The following is a 9,615-nucleotide window of genomic DNA, read 5'->3' as shown; positions in this document are numbered from 1 at the left end:
GGAGGGGTTACGGCTCCTTCCCCTACCCCCGCTGCCTCCCTCTCCTGGTCCAGCTCACAGCGCCCCCAGGTGGCTGGAGTATGATCTGCTCTCCCGGCCACCTGGCAGGCAGAAAGACTGCAGTACTGAAAGAGAGCTGAGCTTCCAGACCAGAGGTTCTCATATAAAACTTCAAAATCAGAAGTGACAGAATGACAAAATCTTTATTTTTTATGCATTAAGGTATATTTTAAATAGCTTTGGAAATCTTAACAGAAGAGTTATGTAATTTTTTTGCCAGAGGCACATACGCTACTAGCTAGCTACAATCAGAATGAGGCGATGTGTAAAGTGTATACAAGAAATTATATTATATATATACCTATTAAGAATATAACAGTATACACATCTCACGGCAGTTGTCTGATTTCCATGACGATGTAAAGGGGGGGGGGAGAAATGTGTTTTTGTTTGAATGGACAGCTGTTTTACTACTTCTTTTTAAAGAAATTCTGTCTTATTGTCGGTTGACTGTCTTGGATGTGCATCTCACTGTAAATAGTCAATCCTCGTTGCAGCAACAATTCAATGTGGATCCATTGGGCAGAAGTATCGGTGGAGCTGATGGTCGAGGGGTATCCAAGGGTGTGTTCACTCGGAACCAAACGGAAACTGGGTGGGACCTACTTGAATTTGTCCAATAGTAACTCATTTTCGATTTGCCAATTTTTTTTTCTTTTTTTTTTTTTTTCGTTTGAAGCAAATGTTTGGTACGATGTTCCACTAATGAATTACACCCCAGGTTGCCTCTGCTTACTACAGCTCTGCTCTCTCAAGTCTCCTTGCTATAATAGTACTGGTCTAGTACTCGGTAGGACTCAATAGTACTTGTTAGTACTCGATAGTACTCATGAGTACTTAACTACATTCAACTTTCTCTGGCTTTTTCATTGTCATTGTTTTTATTTTTCTGGTAATATTTTTTTATTTTGTATTTTATCACTTTGGACAGTCATCTCCTAATTTTTCTTCTTAAATTATATTTTTCAATGAAAATTATTGATTGACGGATCTCCCTTCTTTCTATTTTTTTGCACAAGCACTGTAGTAGTTGATGATTTGACCACAGTGATGATTGATGGTACCACAGGTCATGGCTGTGGGTAATGTATGGATGGGTCAGTCATGGCTCTAGCTATAGAAATGGATATTTGTGGCTCCTCCTCCCCAGAGGATTGCAGACTTCCAGTGACGGTCTCTAAATCTCCCGGGTTCCAGAAATCCTGGTTGGAAAACTCTTGGAATTTTTAAAAGGTCATAAACAGGAAATCCGGGAATCGTCCTTCCAGCCTCATCTGTGACAAAATGACCAGGGTGTCCTGAACAACTTCTTATTTTTTTTAAATCGAACTGTAGTTCTGAATCCAGTGGTTTTGCAGTAGAACGAGACATTGATCTGTTTGTGTGTCACAAATGGAAACCCTGTTCTATCTATGCTATAGCCGGAACCTCCCAGGGCTCTGATTAATTAAAAGCAGTGCACCATATAGGGAATACAATGTCTCTCTTACGCTCATCTGACAGACTTTTTATTATTTTTTATCAAGCCTGTGAATATGATCTGTTATCTGATCAAGTTTTTATTTTCCATTTTCTGTAATTATTTCATTGTTTTTATTCCATTTCTTTCCCAGAACAATTTAAGCTAAAAAAAGATTTAATAAATTGATGGTGGTGGAAACGACAAGCTTCTGGGTTGTAATTCTTGTATGTGAAGGCCTTTTCAAATCAAATTTTATTTGTCACATGCTTTTTAAATAAAGGTGTAGACTAAAAATCCAATTTGTGGTGGGGTGGGTCTGTATGGGCGGGTGTGACTAAATTGCGGAGCCTCTGGTGAGGGACGCCGAGGCCAGATAGAGCGCCGTACTGCATCCATGTGCGCCTCCCAAATTTTGGAACAATGCGGAGGGTTCCTTATCGCCCAGAATTGACACAATTGGTTGATTGTAGGTGTGGGCGGGAAGTTCTGTATAAACACAAACTCCCTTCCTTGACCACTTCCTTGACAACAGCTCTGCGCTGCGTCGTGAAGCACCAGAAGTATGAATGCAGAGGCCATATCACTGTAAATGTTGCACGGACAATGCAGAAAATGGCTTGACAATGTAGCGTCTTTAACAGTGAAATGCTTACTTACGGGTCCTTTTCCAAAGATCAACAAATATATATATATATATATAATATTTTTTAAGTCAGAAGTTAACATACACTTAGGTTGGAGTCATTAAAACTAGTTTTTCCACAACCACAAATTTCTTAACAAACTATAGTTTTGGCAAGTTGTTTAGGACTTGTGCATGACGCAAGTCATTTTTCCAACAATTGGTCAGGACAGATTATTTCACTTATAATTCAGTTTTTCACAATTCCAGTGGGTCAGAAGTTTACATACACTAAGTTGACTGCCTTTAAACAGCTTGGAAAATTCCAGAAAATTATGTCATGGCTTTAGAAGCTTCTGATAGGCTAATTGACATCATTTGAGTCAATTGGAGGTGTACCTGTGGATGTATTTCAAGGCCTACCTTCAAACTCAGTGCCTCTTTGCTTGACATCATGGGAAAATCAAAAGAAATTAGCCAAGACCTCAGGGGAAAAAATTGGACGCAATTTCCAAACGCCTGAATGTACCACGTTCATCTGTACAAACAATAGTACGCAAGTATAAACACCATGGGACCACGCAAACGTCAAACTGCTCTGGAAGGAAACGCATTCTGTCTCCTAGAGATGAACGTACTTCGGTGAGAAAAGTGCATATCAATACAAGAACAACAGCAAAGGACCTTGTGAAGATGCTGGAGGAAACAGGTACACAAGTATCTATATCCACAGTAAAACGAGTCCTATATCGACATAACCTGAAAGGCCGCTCAGCAAGGAAGAAGCCACTGCTCCAAAACCGCCAGTTTTGCAACTGGACATGGGGACAAAGATCATACTTTTTGGAGTGTCCTCTTGTCTGATGAAACAAAAATAGAACTGTTTGGCCATAATGACCATCATTATGTTTGGAGGATAAAGGGGGAGGCTTGCTACCCGAAGAACACCATCCCAACTGTGAAGCATGGGGGTGGCAGCATCATGTTGTGGTGGTGCTTGGCTGCAGGAGGGACTGGTGCACTTCACAAAATAGATTGCAATTGCAATAGAGGACAATTATGTGGATATGCACTTCACAAAATAAATGGCATGAGGAAGAAAATTGTGCAAATATTGAAGCAACATCTCAAGACATCAGTCAGGAAGTTAAAGCTTGGTCACAAATGGGTCTTCCAAATGGACATTGACCCCAAGCATACTTCCATAGTTGTTGCAAAATGGCTTAAGGACATGATCAAATAATTTAGATGTTGAAAGATAATGAAGAAATAATTCCACTCTGAAACCTTATAATTGATTAGATTCATAAAATTATAATCTGATGTGTGTAGTTCTAGGTCAGAATTAGGTTAAACAATGTGTCTGTATCGTGGAAAAACCGATACGGAGCCGACCTGTGAGAGACTTGGGAGAGGACAGGAAGTACTTCTCAAGGTCTCAGGTCGGCTAGGCCTCTGAGAGACTTGGGAGAGGACAGGAAGTACTTCTCAAGGTCTCAGGTCAGCTAGGCCTCTGAGAGACTTGGGAGGTCAGCTAGGCCTCAGACAGGAAGTACTTCTCAAGGTCTCAGGTCAGCTAGGCCTCTGAGAGACTTGGGAGAGGACAGGAAGTACTTCTCAAGGTCTCAGGTCAGGCTAGGCCTCTGAGAGACTTGGGAGAGGACAGGAAGTACTTCTCAAGGTCTCAGGTCAGCTAGGCCTCTGAGAGACTTGGGAGAGGACAGGAAGTACTTCTCAAGGTCTCAGGTCGGCTAGGCCTCTGAGAGACTTGGGAGAGGACAGGAAGTACTTCTCAAGGTCTCAGGTCAGCTAGGCCTCTGAGAGACTTGGGAGAGGACAGGAAGTACTTCTCAAGGTCTCAGGTCGGCTCAGGCCTCCTCCGAGAGACTTGGGAGAGGACAGGAAGTACTTCTCAAGGTCTCAGGTCGGCTAGGCCTCTGAGAGACTTGGGAGAGGACAGGAAGTACTTCTCAAGGTCTCAGGTCAGCTAGGCCTCTGAGAGACTTGGGAGAGGACAGGAAGTACTTCTCAAGGTCTCAGGTCGGCTAGGCCTCCGAGAGACTTGGGAGAGGACAGGAAGTACTTCTCAAGGTCTCAGGTCGGCTAGGCCTCTGAGAGACTTGGGAGAGGACAGGAAGTACTTCTCAAGGTCTCTGGTCGGCTAGGCCTCAGAGAGACTTGGGAGAGGACAGGAAGTACTTCTCAAGGTCTCAGGTCGGCTAGGCCTCAGAGAGACTTGGGAGAGGACAGGGAGTACTTCTCAAGGTCTCCCTAATCTCCGAGGAATGGACCTGTCGGCTAGGTAGTGATACACAGTGGTGAGAACTACGGAGAAGGATAAAACTCACCAACTGTTTGTGTGGAAGTAGCAGCTATAAAATAGATGTTTTTGTATTCTTGACTTCAGAACGTTCTCTGAATAAACTGTTCTAAACTTTTGCATAAACTGACTAATTATTATTATTATACTGTTGGGGAATAATCAGAATTGGTTGGTAACATAGGTAAGATGTTTTAGTGTTCATCATATGTTTGTAAGTTACTCCTCATCAGAATGTTATTGTTGTATAATACTGTGGCGGGGTTGCAGTATCTGTTCTCTGTCAAGACTAAGTTGCTTGGGCCGGAGAGAGGGGAGAGGTCAAGCGTGTATCTCTTGGCTCCACAATGTCTGTGTGCCAGTCAGTCTGTCTCTGTGATCTTGTCAAGATGGATTTGATATATGCCTGTTGATATGGAGGATTGGTTTATGGTTCTGAGTTTGAGAAAAGAACATAATTTATCGTTCAGCTTTGTCTCCTAAACTATTTCTATGCTGTCTGGATATGTGTATCTTTGCTATAAAGGATCTCAGTAACAATGTGCGAGGGACATTGATAGACACTGAATTGATCTGAGAGTCACAGGGTTGTGATAGAGCTCATATAATTAAAGATGGACTAACCCTAACTAACTCTGACTTGTGTGTGGTTTGCTCTCATGATTTGGTAAATAGAGGAAATTTCCACGACAATACCCATGGTCTTACAAACCTCGGGGATTGGTCAGAGCTATTGATTGTCAGTTATTATGATTGGGATTGGAAATTCTCGTGACAGGACAACAAATTCAAGGTATTAGAGTGGCCATCACAAAGCCCTGACCTCAATCCCATAGACAATTTGTGGGCAGAACTGAAAAAGTGTGTGTGAACACGGAGGCCTACAAACCTGACTGAGTTACACCAGCTCTGTCAGGAGGAATGGGCCAAAATTCACCCAACATATTGTGGGAAGCTTGTGGAAGGCCACCCGAAACGTTTGACACCAAGTTATACAATTTATAGGCAATGCTACCAAATACTAATTGAGCACATGCAAACTTCTGACCCACTGGGAATGTGATGAAAGACATAAAAGCTGATCATTCTCTCTACTATTATTCTGACATTTCACATTCGTAACATAAAGTGGTGATCCTAACTGACCTAAAACAGGGAATTATTACAAGGATTAAATGTCAGGAATTATGTAAAACTGAGTTTTTAAAAGTATTTGGCTATGGTGTATGTGAACTACTGACTGCAACTGCATATACACATAGTATCGGTCAAAAGTTTTAGAGTTTTAAAAGTTTTACCTACTTATTCAAGTGTTTTTCTTTATTTTTTACTATTTCTACTTTGTAGAATAATAGTGAAGACATCAAAATTTGAAATGACACATGGAATCATGTAGTAACCAAAGAAAAATGTTTTTATATTTGAGATTCTTCAAAGTAGCCACCCTTTGCCTTGATGACAGATTTGCACAATCTTGGCATTCTCTCAACCAGCTTCACCTGGAATGCTTTTTCAACAGTCTTGAAGGAATTCCCACATATGCTGAGCACTTGTTCGTTGCTTTTCCTTCACTCTGCGGTCCGACTAATACCAAACCATCTCAATTTTGTTGAGGTCTGGGGATTGTGGAGGCCAGGTCATTTGATGCAGCACTCCATCACTCTCCGTCTTGATAAAATAGCCCTTACACAGCCTGGAGACCATTTGGGTTATTGTCCTGTTGAATTACAAATGATAGTCCTACTAAGCCCAAACAACATGGGATGGAGTATTGTTGCAGAATGCTGTTGTAGCCATGCTGGTTAAGTGTGTCTTGAATTATAAATAAATCACAGACAGTGTCACCAGCAATACACCCCCACACCATAACACCTTCTCCATACTGTCATGACCGTCCTGTGAAGATCAGAATGGGCAGAACAGACTGATGGAGGGGGGGGGGGTGACAGCCAGGAGAGAGTAGAGGCAGAGCTGATGGATGGTCACCATTCACACCCTGCTGTAAATCTCTAGAGGGGGGAAACTTTCTCCCTTCAGTATTCGGGTCGGAATGTCTTTGTTTAAAGAGAGACTTTTGCCAGCCAAAAACTCAACATCTAAAGAGTGAACTTTCAAACAAATATTTAAAACGTGGAAAACTGTCTATTTTGGGATTTCATTCAAAATGATATAACGAAAACACTGTGATTTGGAAAGTGTACACACTGAATATGAATATGTGAAATTTCCATCCAATACTTGGGGTAGACAATATGAAAAACAATAATTATTTTTAAGATAGGAATGTGATTTTAGTTTTCTAATAAGATTCATTGTTTTGAGAATACTTTGCACAGTAAGCAGCCATGCCTCAAGTGAGGTCAGAGAACTTGTCAGCGTGATGGAACTGCCCTTTTTCGACCAGAGTGCTAAAAAGGACTAGGCAAGAATGAACATATCAGACCAGGAAACGTGAGGCGAGTGCTACATGTCTGAAAGGAAACTTTGATTCTCAACACAAGGTGAATCAAAATGGCACTTCTAATTATGTTCCCTGGGATTAGCTGATGGATTTCTGCTGCAGCCATACTCCCTCCCTTCCTCCGCCCCTCCGTCCCTTCCTCCCTCCGTCCCTCCACCCCTCCCTCCCTCCCATCCCTTCATCCCTCCACCCCTCCCTCCCTCTGTCCCTTCCTCCCTCCCATCCCTCCACCCCTCCCTCCCTCCCTCCATCCCTCCGCCCCTCCCTCCCTTCCTCCATCCCTCCATCTATCCCTCCATCCCTTCCTTCCTCCCTCACTCTAACCCTCCCTCCATCTATCCCTCCCTTCCTTCCTTCCTTCCTCCCTCTATCCTTCCCTCTATCCCTTACCAGAAGGACTCAAGCTGCAGTTTAGGTCTCCATTGGTTACGACCCTGAAAATCAACACGAGGTGATTCAAACCATCGTCGAACACACTGCTCTCGTCACCACACTGGGGATCATCGACACGGCTGATTGGCTGATTCAGAGGATCACTCTTCCAGAAAGGGGGAAAGTAAAGCAGAATGAACAGGATGGTGTTAAAGGTTACGGGACAAGGCATTGAATCCAACGACAACTAAAAAGAAGAACATTGTGACCTCTGGTGGACAATCAGAGCCTTACACTTAATTTGGGAGAAGGCCCAACGGAATCCTTTTCACGGAGGCCTGTGTCCAATGGAGATACACGACTAACACAGAACCCAAACCGGCTGCGAACGTGCGCCATCGTGCATAAATTGATTTTGTCCCCCACACCAAACGTGATCACAACACGCAGGTTAAAATATCAAAACAAACTCTGAACCAATTATATTAATTTGGGGACAGGTCGAAAAGCATTAAACATTTATGGCAATGTTAGTTGCTAGTTAACTTGCACTAGTTGCACTTGCTAACTAATTGTTCCTATTTAGCTAGCTTGCTGTTGCTAGCTAATTTGTCCTGGGATATAAACATTGAGTTATTTTACCTGAAATGCACAAGGTCCTCTACTCCGACAATTAATCCACACATTAAAACGGTCAACCGAATCGTTTCTAGTCATCTCGTCCTTCCAGGCTTTTCAATCTTTGAACTTATATGGTGATTGGCATCTGAACTTGCATAGTATTACCACGACAACCGGCAACACTGTTCGTCTTTCAATCACCCACAAGCGTATAACCAATGAGGAGATGGCAGGTGGGTACCTGCTTCTATAAACCAATGAGGAGATGGGAGAGCAAGGACTTACAGCGCCATCTGCGTCAGAAATAGAAAGGACTTCTATTTTAGCCCTTGGCAGCGCAGACGCTCGTTGATGCAATAATTGAATAACATGGATTTCTAAATGTATTTTGCAACGCTCGGCACACGACGCGAACGGTGTAGTCAGGGTATAAGTCGCTCTGGGAGCATCTGCTAAATGACTTAAATGTATCTTAGCTTCATCTGAACACTTCCTTATTGAGCACATCACTGACATTTTCTTTGAGTGTTTGCTTGTAAGCAGGAAGCAGGAGGATAGAGTTGTGGTTTGATTTGCCAAAGGGAGGGCGAGTGAGATCCTTGTATAGGCGTTTCTGTGTGTGAAGTATAAGTGATTTGGTAAAATTGATTCCAGTATCCCTGCATTAAAATCATCAGCCACGAGAAACACTGCCTTTGGATTTTCTTGCTTGCTTATGACCCTATACAGCTCGTTGAGTGTGGTCTTAGTGCCAGCATTTGTGGTGGTAAATAAACAGCTATGAAAAATATAGATGAAAACTATCTTGGTAAATAGTTTGGTCATGAGATACTCTACCTCAGGCGAGCAAAAACTTGAGACTTCCGTAACATTGGAGATCGCACACCAGCTGTTGTTAACAAAGAGACACACCCCTCCTCCCTTTGTCTTACCCAAGTCTACAGGTTTTCAGGTGCCGTTAATGGGCTAGTCTCGAAGGGAGCTCATTCAGTTTATTCTCCAGTGATTGATAGGATAGTCTCGAAGGGAGCTCATCCAGTTTATTCTCCAGTGATTGATAGGATAGTCTCGAAGGGGGCTCATCCAGTTTATTCTCCAGTGATTGATAGGATAGTCTCCAGTTTATTCTCCAGTGATTGATAGGATAGTCTCATCCAGTTTATTCTCCAGTGATTGATAGGATAGTCTCGAAGGGAGCTCATCCAGTTTATTCTCCAATGATTGATAGGAGAGTCTCGAAGGGAGCTCATCCAGTTTATTCTCCAATGATTGATAGGATAGTCTCGAAGGGAGCTCATCCAGTTTATTCTCCAGTGATTGATAGGATAGTCTCGAAGGGAGCTCATCCAGTTTGTTCTCCAGTGACTACACTTTCGCCAATAGACCGCCAATGCCCTCTGTTCTATTTGTTCACCGACGGATCTCGTCAGGATACCTCCACTTTAATTTTTGAGTCCCGGGTGATTAGGACCTGGTCCGGGCTAAGCAGAACGTCCAGAATCACTGACTTCGTTGAAGTAGAAATGTTCATACAAATTGAGGTTAGTGATCCCTTTTCTGATATCCAGATGCTGTTTTTCGGGTCATAGGAAATAATGGCGGTGAAATTATGTACAAAAAAAAGTTTGGCGTAAGAAAACATACAAATAGCAGAATTGATCAGGAGTATGTACGTAAGATGGCTACTCTCCACTGCA

This window comes from Oncorhynchus masou, chromosome 32 (genome assembly GCF_036934945.1).
Source record: "Oncorhynchus masou masou isolate Uvic2021 chromosome 32, UVic_Omas_1.1, whole genome shotgun sequence".
Taxonomy (NCBI): domain Eukaryota; kingdom Metazoa; phylum Chordata; class Actinopteri; order Salmoniformes; family Salmonidae; genus Oncorhynchus; species Oncorhynchus masou.
This window is presented reverse-complemented; position numbering follows the sequence as displayed.